The sequence below is a fragment of the Panthera pardus genome, unplaced genomic scaffold (assembly GCF_024362965.1).
Source record: "Panthera pardus isolate Hobbes unplaced genomic scaffold, ASM2436296v1 HiC_scaffold_1, whole genome shotgun sequence".
NCBI lineage: Eukaryota > Metazoa > Chordata > Mammalia > Carnivora > Felidae > Panthera > Panthera pardus.
Window position 1 is genome coordinate 79,149,878 of NW_026526654.1, and position 11,751 is coordinate 79,161,628.

At 43.9% G+C, this 11,751-nt stretch overlaps 1 long non-coding RNA gene across 1 annotated transcript; it reads right to left on the bottom strand.

Annotated features, from left to right (window-relative positions):
• Window positions 1–7,821: 7,821 nt before the first annotated feature.
• LOC128776213 (uncharacterized) lies at window positions 7,822–9,783 on the bottom strand. The gene is made up of 2 exons (XR_008421285.1): window positions 8,181–9,783; window positions 7,822–7,923 (listed from the first exon to the last, which is right to left on the bottom strand). It is a non-coding gene; the product is annotated as an uncharacterized LOC128776213 (long non-coding RNA).
• Window positions 9,784–11,751: the final 1,968 nt, after the last annotated feature.

Genomic DNA, 11,751 nt, shown 5'->3' on the forward strand with positions numbered 1-11,751 from the left:
ATTATAGAGAGGAGGAGGTTGATGGACATGTAATACAATATGGACAGTAATAAGGGCTATGAAGAAAACTAAAGCAGATCTTGAAAAAGAGAATTGAGGGCACCCTTTGGGTAGGGTGGCCAGGAAAGCTCCCAAAGAGGAGATGGCATTTGAGTAGGAATCTGAACAAAGCAACAGCTGGAGCTCTGGGACTTTCTAGGAAAGGGTATTTACAGGTGAGGGGACTAGCAATGCAGTGGCCCAGAGGGGAACATGCCCACACGTTAAGAACAAGAAGGCTGGTGTGGCAGGAGTTTAGTAAGGAGGGTGGGGTGACCAGAGTGGTCTGTCAGAGGGTACTCTAGATTGTAGGAGTGAACCAGGTGGATGATTATTTTAAGGCAGTGGAGGCTGGGCAGTGGTAAGGAGTGGTAGAAATCCACAGGTCCTGCTGAGGCTTCGGATGTGGGGTGTGAGAGAGAGGGAGGAGTCACTTGGGTCCTTTGCCAGCCCTGCCTCTTCCACTCATTCTCAGAATGTGGGAGGAACCCATTGGCCTCTCTTCTTCTCTACCTATACATTTTCTAGAGGTGACTTCCTCTTATCTTGGGCTTTCCATACCACCTACATGCTAATGGTGCCAAGTTGATATCCACATGCCTTCTTGATTGTTCCATCGGGATACCCAATAATGTACTTAGGTATAACATGCTCAAACAGAACTCTTGATAACACCAGCCCTCACCCCCTCCCTGAAAGCTCCTCCACCCCGCTTTTCCCATCTTACTTGGAGAGACTCCATATGAATGATAAGAGCACAGGACCCTAGAGCCAGCCTACCTGGATCCTGGCTTGACTACCTGCTGGTTATCTCATATTAGACAAGCTGCCTAGTGTTTCTGTGACTTACCAGTAGGATGGAGGGACGATAATGGAACCTACATTCTGAAGTTGTTATGAGGGTTCAACGATTTACTACCTACAAAGTACTTAGCACAGTATCTGGCACAGGGTAAACTCAGGTGTAATTGTTTTCTATTGTATTTATGCCACTACTCCTGGTTCCCCACACTCTGAAATCATCCTAACACATCACTTACTCAAAAAAGAACAGGAGCTGGCCTAGGGTCTAGGAGACAGTCGTATCTCAAGAGAGTGGCACCAATTATTTAATTATTGTTTAGTTAGGTGAGACAGGGAAATGGAAAGTCATGTTATTCAGAATCAGATAAGAACTGATTCCAAATCTTACTTCTACCACTTACAAGCTGGGTATACTTAGAACGTTATTTAACATTTTGAAGTCTCCATATCCTCATATTTAAAATAGGAATAATACTTCGTATCCCTCAGGGTACTTGTAAACTTTAAATAGAATAATGCATATGAAGTGTCAGCTCAGTGCCAGATAATGGCTATTATTATTAAGGGATTTAGCTTTCTCAGCCTTGGAGTAGTCATGTGGCATCAAAGCAAAGAAGCAATTGACAATAAATTCCTCTCTAGCAGATCCATCGGTCATTTGGGAAAACAAAAATGCAAAAGGCTTTTGTGAAGTCCCATGCTGCCTGGGAGACAGTGTGCAGCCCCGGGTCACAGATCACGGCATGGATGGAAGCATCCTCTGATTACAGGCTCCACCTCTCGAGGGTCACCTTTGCAATCAGCCCAGACCCCAGGGGTACAGCATGTTGTGAGCCCATTTCCAACTCTGCCTCCAGTTCTCAAGAGCAGAACAAAACCATTAATGTTTAATATTTAAACAAAAACCTTCCATTATTAATCACTTGAAGCCCCAGTGATGATTATTAAAACATAATGGATAGGGTCTTATTTTTAAAGCTTGCTTTTTAATGACTGAGAAATCAGAACTAAAAAGGACAAAAAAAATTGAGCCCCATCCTGTTTTCTAGAAATTTCTCTTCCTGGAGGCTAGAGCCCTGAGGAGATTGTCTAGCGCCTCTGAAAATCCAGGGCACCCTTTCTCCCTCAGTAGATTTCCCGTGGCATAACCAGGGTAAAAGAGTACTCTCAGGGAGGGCCAAGACACTGATTTCCAGGCTCTGGGTCACAAGGTCATGGCCAGGATAACCATGTTGAATGATCTTAGTGGCTAAGTTTTGGCATAACTTAGAGAAGCTCTGCACAGACCACTGAACTAACTCAGCCCCTGGAACAAAGCAGACACAGTCGTGCCATCTCTCCCCACCCCCTACCAAACTCCTGACCCCTCAGCTATAGGGCACCTGGCCCAGCCTGTGGAAATTGACTCCAGGTACAAGGTCCTGGGCACTTAGAAATAAGATCATATTTTCATTGCTGGCCACTTGTGGGGAGTTTCATGAGGTGGGTTGATTCTCCCTTATTTTCTAGGACAACTGGGCCCACGCCCACATCTTGGGGCCAAGGAGGAAGGGCCCAGAAAGGGAGGGAGAGTAGGAGTGGGCCTGGCCCAGTCTGCATTCTGCTGCTCCCTGTAGATATCCGTGCACAGGCGAGAGCTGGAGCTTCCAGACGATCGCGCATTAGGAGCTAAGTGGATTAGCCTACTTGGTCGAGTGGCTAGATAGCTATGTGGAGGATATCCCTTTAATAATGGCAATCAAAAAAAAAAAAAAAGCACATAAAATTCCTAGGAACAAATTTAACAAGAGATGTTCAGGGCCTACGTGAAGAAAACAAAATTCTCCTGAGGGACACAGGTATTGGAATAAACGGAAAAATAAATTCTATTTTTGAATAAATGGAAAAATAAATTTTGTATTGTAAAACTGTAACGACTCTCCTGAAATCAATGCAAGTCCCAAGCAAAAAAAAAAAAAAATTTCAGAGTTTTTTTCCCTTTAATACGGAAAAAAAAAATTGATATCAAAGTTCTTCTGAAAGAATAAGCAAGAACAAATAGCCAGGCAGAATAATGAGCAAATAATTGTCCTACTAGATATTAAAACATATCACACAAGTACAAAAATTGAAGCATTAAACAATAATTAGCACAAAGCTCAGTAGCACAAAATGCAGAAACAGACTCAAGTATGAATGAGAACTTGGTAGAGGGTAAAAGTGAGTAGGGAAAACTGACTTAGTCTTTTGGAAAAAAATGGCTTTTACCACCAAAATAAGTTTCAGACGGAGCAAATATCTGAATGTAAAAATGCACATTCTAGTTAAAAACTGCAAGAAAACATCGGCCATCGACTTATAATCTTATATGCGACTTTCTAGATGGCCACCTGACACCATGTACCGGCGCTGTAGATTTCCATTCGTGAGGATTTTTGCCAAGGACCTACTGGATCAACTTCACAGAGAAATACGCATACGGACGTCGACCACACACTGTTTATAATAGCAAACAATTGGCAACAGTTAAATAAATTGTGGTGCATCCATGCAATGACACTCTCCACAACCACTTAGAGTAGTGACGCATAACCACACTGTCACTGTATTTCCGGAGTGTCCCAGGGACTTGCTGTCGCAGAGGCCCCGGCAGCGGTTTAAGCGTGTGCCTGTTACTCGGTCCTCACCAACACCAGGGGGTGTCATCTGCGCGCTCGCTCTGTAGAGCCGTCGTTTTTTTCTGCCGAATAGGCACATGCCACTGGCCTCCACTCTGTGCGGTTGGCCCTGCAACATCCTCCCGGTGGCCAGCTGAAACGGCTGCTAGTCTGGAGCAGGGGACCCGAGCACCTGAGCGTCCTCAGAGCGGAGACACTTCAGGAGGTCTCTGCCTCCCCCAGAGTTGCAGGCACACTTTGAGTGTTTGTGCAAATAATTGGCCAACGACAGGATGTTGCATCCGTTGCAGAAATGTGTGGCGTTGCCATCCTCACCTCCACGGTGGACTGTGGAAATCGATTGCGTTCGGGCTGTGAAAATGGAAGCGGCGACATAAAGGCTGAAATCGTTAAGCTTCGGAGACGGTGACATTCTGCTGGTGGCCTTGGGCCGCAAGACCCGATGCTGCACTTGGTAACGGCTTCACTTTCATCCAACTACAGTAACTCAAGATTGAGAAAGTTTTTGGTTTTGATCTTGTTCATATTGAAAGTCAGCTGAGTCTAATTACCCCCAAAACTCCCTTGAGAGAGCTAGGGAATAAGAAGTGTCTTCAACACCCACCCGGAGTGCTAAAGACAAGTCCCTACTGATGCAGAACCGCCACAGGGCAACTCAGGACGGATTCACGCTGCTTGCTGCCTTTGGTTGATCGGTGAAGAGACAGTTGTTTGTGTAATTTGAAGGGACTGTCAGGGGAAGAGGCTTAGATAGGCTCACTGGAATACTTCTCAAAAAGATGATTCAGGTTGGGACATAATTAAGAATGGTCATCTCTGGGGGTGCCTGGGTGGCTCGGTAGGTCGGGCGTCCGACTTCAGCTCAGGTCATGATCTCACAGTTTGTGAGTTCAAGCCCCGCATCGGGCTCTGTGCTCACAGCTTGGAGCCTAGAGCCTGCTTTGGAGTCTGTGTCTCCCTCTCTCTGCTCCTCCTCCGCTAGCACTCGGTCTCTCTCTTCTCTCAAAAATGAATAAACATTTTTAAAAAATAATAAAAAATAAAGAGTGGTCATCTCTGAGTGATTTTTATTTTCTTGTTTATTTTCTTGTTTACCTGAGTTGTCCTGGCTCCAAAAATAAGATGGCACTTATATAATAAAGGTGGTTTGAGTTGCTATTCCAAACCTTTGAAGACTAGTTTTCAAACTGTTAACAATTATAGGTCTACCAGGAAAGTTTCTATAGAAGCCCGAAGTTAGGGCAGTGTATGAGGAAGTGGTTTTTGGTAACAATGGAAAGAGAGAACATAAACTACCTGTGTTTTACTAGTCCTGCCAAGGTAAAACTCACAGGTAAATTAGCAGTGAATAAAAACATAAGTATGATCTCTGTGGCACCTTACCTTTATTTTGCATTTTTTCCCGTCTGCACACAGATAAAACAGAATCATGATATGCTGGAAAGGCAAACTAAAGCCACCTCTTTAATTCAGTCCAACAACCTTTTCAGTATTTTAGACATTCCAATGGAAAGCCAATAGTACCTGCTAAGAGAAGAACTCCTAGGAAAGAGTATTGGTGTTAGATTCAGAATCTAAATATAGGGAAAGTTAAGGATTGATGAGAAAGGTACAAATGTGTGCTATGAGAATCATTTCTTTCTTTCTTTTTTTTTTTTTCTGAAAGAGAGAGAGCTTGAGTGTGGGAGGGGTGGAGAGACAGAGACAGGATCCGAAGCAGGCTCCAAGCTCCTAGCTGTCTACACAGAGCCCAATGTGGGGCCCAAACCAGGAGCAGTGAGATCATGACCTGAGCCGAAGTCTGTCGCCCAAATGACCGAGCCACCCAGAAACCCCACGAGAATCATTACTAATACTCAACTTTAAAAAAAAAAAAGTTATAACGGGTTTTTTAGAATCCATTCCTTTAATAAAGAATAACATGTGTTTTTGATTATGTGGAGGAAACTTGAGGTTATGACTCTAAGACACTTAAACAAAAGGACCCACATGGCTTGCAGTTAAAGCCATGTGCTCATCACTCGGTGACAGACTCCCTGAAGTGCAGGGCTACACAGAGAGGAAAATGCTCTTTAAAAGCTACAACCATAAAATTAAAATCATCTTACAGCAGAAAGCATCTCATATGTGTGTTCCAATGTGCATACATAATCTGGAATGTGTATATATTTGCCTGATAAAATCTTCTGTTTCCCCTCATCTCTTTGGCAATTAAATATTTTCTGCTTTTCTGTCTTATATAGTATTCCCTAAATGCCAAACTTTAATAAGAGTGTAGGCATCCCTCATTTTTCCTTCACTAAGGCATCCCTTTGCATCTGTATCCCCAGAAACAAATAATTGGGGACAACCTATTATTTTCTGACACATAGGATTCCGTAATTAAAGACAAGGACAAAGGTTCTGGGGGAAGCCTGAATGTTCGGTTCTTAAATTATCCCCCTCCTTGTTCATTCCCAGTCTTCTGACCCCGCTTCTGCTGTGATAGATTGTTAGACTAATGGTCCCCAATGAATCACACCTGCCCGGGTCTATGTCCCTTTGGTATTCCCATTAAAAAGTGGAATCTATTTCTCCACTTCTTGAATCTGAATGTCCTTAGGTCCTGCTTGGAACCAATAGAATGTGGCAAAAGTAGCACCGTACAAGTTCCAGAGCCCAGACTTCAAGACCGTGAGACGACTCTGCTGTGAAAAAGCCCACTCTAGTGTAGTGGAAGATAAGAGGTCACGTCAAGGAGAACAGACACACCCCAGCCAATGGCCAGCATCAATTCCTGATAACGAGTGAGGCCATTATAGACTGTCCAGCCCCAAACTCTTACAACTCTTATTGCCAGACAAGCGACAGAACTGCCTAGATTTTCAACCCTAACAATCACGGGAAATAATAAACCATTGCTGTTTTAATAAAGCCATTGAATTTGGGGGTCATTTGTTATGCAACAATTGATAGCTGATAGCTTCAAGAAACCATGTCTCATAAGAAGATTTCTACAAAAGGAAGAGAAATAACCATTATTTTCCCTCCTTCCTTTGATATACTGCCTCTACTGATTTGCACTATCCTCCTCTCTACATTCTGGAAAAGTGCCATTAAACATTCACTCCTGAGTGGGGCCTTTGCTCTGGCTTGTCTCTTGAATTATCAAAGGATTCCTCTTATGTTCACTCTTCTGCCCACTAACAAACGTTTAAGGGAGGGAGGGAGGAAGATGGCTTAACTTGAGCTCTCAGAGGGCAGAGGGAATACATTCAAACACCATTTTGTATATGCCCAAGGTAAAGCCCTGGGTGGTAGGCACTGAATAAACATTTACTTAAAGATGACAACAAGCGGGGAACAGGGAAGGTCACCATTAAAGACACTGAGTCGCATCTGACTTAAGACAAGCGAAGCATTGTGTACTTTATATTGCAGACCAAAATCCCTAAAATATAGGAACAGCCAGAGGCAGAAACGTGATTGGGCTGTATTACTTTAAAGCTACAAGGAGTACATTAAAAGTATTCTGCTATATTTTCAACAAATTCCCTTCACAAATATGTGGTATATTAGTAATCTGCCATAAGGGGGAAAACAAATCATAATAGCATCTTGATGTAGGAGGAAAGTACACGTATGGGGAAAATGCCGGATGTTTCCTTCAGTGAGGAATGATGTACAGGCCTCCAATAATTCCCAGAGTTTGAAACATGTGCTGCAGAAACCCTGCTCGGAACTAAAAATCTCCTGACTTTCTTTAATAAGATCACAAAGCAAAACGAACTCAAGTTCTGGAAGGATTCTTCTGAGAAAATCCAGATATCACAATATAAGAGCCAAAGGTGCATTAATTCCTACCTAAACGAACCAAAGGCTGCAGCAGTACCCGGTAAATAACTAGAAAAGTAAAAGGCAGGTAATTTTTGTTAAAATTACGGCCTTTGTTCCTTACCAGCCTGCTAAACTTGGAATGTTAAACAGAACAAAGAAGCCACACCAACATGGAAAACAATATTCAGATCTGGATCAGACCGCTGTTGAAATTGGCTTCATCCAGTTGAAACCAGCTCCTGGTCAGAAATGACCTGAGCTGGGAAGTTATCGTGGGTCTCATTTCCTAGCAGGGCCTTGTCTCCTGAGTGAGATTTGCTGTTATGATGTTACTGTGGCTGTTATTGGCTTGTTTTTTGGTTGGGTTAGGTTGTTTTTCTTTTAGTCGTTTTCAATGTTCAGAATTTCTTCTGTGCTGCTGCCAGATGTTAAACATTAGTTGGCTCCCCTACAGCCTATATTCTGAAAACAAATAAAATGAGGACGACCAGAGTTATGAAATAAATAAAATCCACAAAGCCAAGTTTATTGACTTGCCTGGCAAGGAAACACACGTGAGTGAAGAAATTCGCTGAATAGCTGAGGGAGGAAAGTCAGGTTGTGTCACCTGGAAAGAGGGGTTCACGGTGATTAAAGGTTGAAAAACAGCACCTCGGAAATCAGTCTACAGGTCTGTATCTGGTGGGTTCAAACAGATCCAACTGTTCATTGCTCAGGAAAGAATCTTTAGTTGGGTCCAATAGGGGGTTGGTTTGGGGTCCACGTCAGCTGGGTCGAATCAGTTATGATAAAATACATTTAATCTTGGTATCTCCTAAGGTATGTGTCGCTAGGAGGGAAAATTTTTCCTTTTAAAATTCTCACCTGCTCCTCCTCTTTGGAAGCTCCAGACAGGACATGTTCGTGCAGAAAGTAATTTGTTTCTCCTTATAGTCCTTAGCTCAGTGCTTTCGAATTCCATGGTCATCTTCAATAAAGGTTTGTAAAATGTGTATGTAAATGAATGACATCCACGTGCTCAGCTGGTCTTCAGTGCTCTGCCCAACAGAGCAAGACCCTAAGTGTGCAATTCTCTCTGCAGAGCAAATAGTAGCTGGCAAAACACGTCTGCATGATGATATCAGATAATCATGACACCCAGAGTTCTGATTAGATTTTAGGGACATCACTTCACAAAAGTCAAAGAAACCTTTCAGAACGTGGCAGTAGATGGAGAAAGGAGGAGAGGGCGAGCAAGGGAGATAATGGAAGTTGGAAGGAAACAGGGGGGAAAAGGTAAGCTTGTGCATATTACTGCAGAGAAAATCAGGGACAGATTAAAGAAAAATCGTTTTGGGGGGGGGGGGGGGGGAATACGAGAGCTGAAGAAATCTGACCGAGCCGGGGGCATGTGTTAGCAGAAGGCCACAGAGAAACAGTGGCAGCTGGGGGAGGCTGCAAAGCTAAGCAAGTCCGTTTTTGCAGAGTCCGGGCAGGAAAATGCTGTTGGCGAAAGCAGAAAATAAAGTGATTTTTTCCCCAGCTGATGCTTCTTCTCTGGGATCCTGCCAAAGCTCTACCCTACAGAACTAGAAACTGAATAAATAGACTAATTTATTCAGAAGATGTGTCTCTTAGTTCTCTTCCCAGAATGGTGTCAAACCTGCCCAGGATACCAGAAATTTCTGTGAATTTGGATGACAAGGCATTAGCCAGCATGTTTCTCCTCATCCCACAACACCTGCTCCTGAAAAGGAAGCATTTGCTCCTTGCATGCAAATCATTTTTTATAAACAAGGCATCTAATGAGCATTTGATGAAAGTCCCCTAGAGCAGGTAAGACTTACATTAGACACGAGCTCAGAAACGAAGAAGAAACTCATTATTTACAAGCCCAGAGCTAAGCATTTGCTATAGAACAACTATCCCTGGTCTTTTCTTTGGGCATAATTAATAATTCTCCAAAATCCTCTGTGAATATTTGCCCAGCTGTGGTACTCAGAGACTTGACTGTGTGTTCAGAGTCAGTGTTCGAGCTGTGAAAACCTTAGACATCATCTAGTTAAATGCCTTCTCTCCAGAGAGGAAATTGCAGCCCCGAGAGGTGAGTGAGTTACTCAAGGTTACGCAGCTAATTAGGAAAAGTTCTTCAATTCTCAGTGTGCTTCTCACAGCACTATGACACACACCTCCTTAATTTGTCACCCACACCCCTCTCCTCCACCTTCACCGTACCCTTACCACCCAACAATGCACTGGGCTGCCATTACAGAAGACCTGGCCGACAGTGGTTTGAACCATAATGATGATCACTGTTTTCTTGGTGAGAGGCTGGAGGTAGATGGTCCCAGGGTTTGTTCTGAAGCTTAACAATGCAGTCAAAAGCCCAGGCTTTTCTCACCCTGTTTGGGCATCTGCAGTGTGTGGACCTCTCATCCTTGAACATGTGACTTCATGGTGACAAGATGGCTTCCACAGTTCCAGATATCACACAAATAGGAAAGAAAGGGATAGACAGAAAAGAGCTTTGTTTTTATCAAGAGGAAAATCTTCCCCCAAAGTAAGATTTCCCTTTATGTCTCCTTGGCCAGAACTAGGTCACCTTGGTCACCACCAGCTGCAAGGAAGTCTGGGAAGGAAAGTTATCTAGCAAACAGTAACAGAAGTGACATGATTGCCTTAAACCAATAATGGCACATTATAATCTTTAACAAAATCGGGACTCTACAACACCAAAGAAGAAAGGGATTGTGGTTGCTAGGTAGGTATATTAGTTCACTTTTTTTAAATTATTTTTTTAAATTACATCCAAGTTAGTTAACATACAGCGTAATAAAGATTTCAGGAATAGAATTTAGTGATTCATCCCTTATACATAACACCTAGGGCTCATCCCAACAAGTGTCCTCCTTAATACCCCTCACCCCTTTAGCCCATTCCCCCCACCCAACACCCCACAAGCAACCCTCAGTTTGTTCTCTGTATCTAAGAGTCTCTTTTGATTTGTCTCCCTCCCTGTTTTTCTATTATTTTTGCCTCCCTTCCTTTATGTTCATCTGTTTTGTATCTTAAATTTCACATATGAGTGAAGTCATGTGATATTTGTCTTTCTCTTACTGACTTATTTCCCTTAGCGTAATACACTCTAGTTCCATCCACATTGTTGCAAATGGCAAGATGTCATTCTTTTTGGTTGCCGAGTCCTCCTCTAAAACTCAGGGGCTTAAAACAGCAATATTTTGCTGTTTCTCGTGTGTTTGGAGGTGAGCTGACCCACCCGATAGTTCTGATGATCTCCGCTGAATGTGCTCACATGACTGGATCTCTGCCACAGCTGGATTGATCCAGGCTGTGCCCCACATGCCTCTCCTCCTAGGACCAACAGGCCACTGAGGAAAATTCTTCTCATGGCAATGCTGAGGCGGAAGAATGCAAGCGGAGTCACGCAGAGCCTCCTAAGGTTGAGGCTGGGAACGGGGACATTGTCACTTCACTTCGGCCCCATTCTATTATCCGAAGCTAGTCATTGGGCCAAACCCAAAGTCAGAGATGATGAAATATATTAGTGGGAAGAGACGCAAGGACACCAGGCACAGAGTGTGGGTACAAGGAAAAGCAAAGTGTTGGGGTGAATTATGCAACCTAACTCAACAAGCAACCCACACCATGTGCCAAAGCCCTTTTCATTCGCTCCCCTCCCCAAAACCCACTCACTTCCCTTATGCTTCCTTCTGTGCCCCTTTCTGCAATAGATTGAATGCGTGTTTCAACATGTTTCCTATGTTGAAAGCTAATCCCTGATGTGATAGTATTTGGAGGTGGGGCCTTGGAGAGGTCATGAGGGTAGAGCCCTAATGGGATTAGCGCCCTTATAAAAAGACCCCACAGCGTTCTTTCATCCCTTCGGCCATGTGAGGACTCAGCCAGAAGACAGACACAGGAAGTGCATTCTCACCAGACACTGAATCTGGCAGCTCTGTGAACTTGGACTTCACAGCCTCTAGAACTGTGAGGAATAAATAAATGTTGTATATAGCACGCCCCTTGGGGGGGGGGTAATTATGTCAGAGCATAAAGGGACTAGCACGCTCCCCACCACCTCTGTTGACATTTTCACCCCATTGTTCACAACGGGGTGAGAGTGGAAATCCTCGGCGGAAAGGAGATGGGTGTGGGGTACAATCAGCAGTTAGCAGAGTGTTATACCAGACTTACATCGGAGGCTCCAGCAGCACTGGGGTCAGCCTCCTCACATGTGCAGAGGACAAGGGTCACCTCAGTGCTCAGTTCACTCCAGACTTGGAACTGCTCTGGTTTTTCTGGTGTGGGCACAATAGAACCTGCCAGAGGTCTCGGGAATTTCATGTGACTGTACTAACGGCAAAGGGCCACTGGAGGCTTTTCAAAACCTAGTCCTGTTTATCTTAAGGCACTTAGGCTGCCGTCCCAGGGCTGA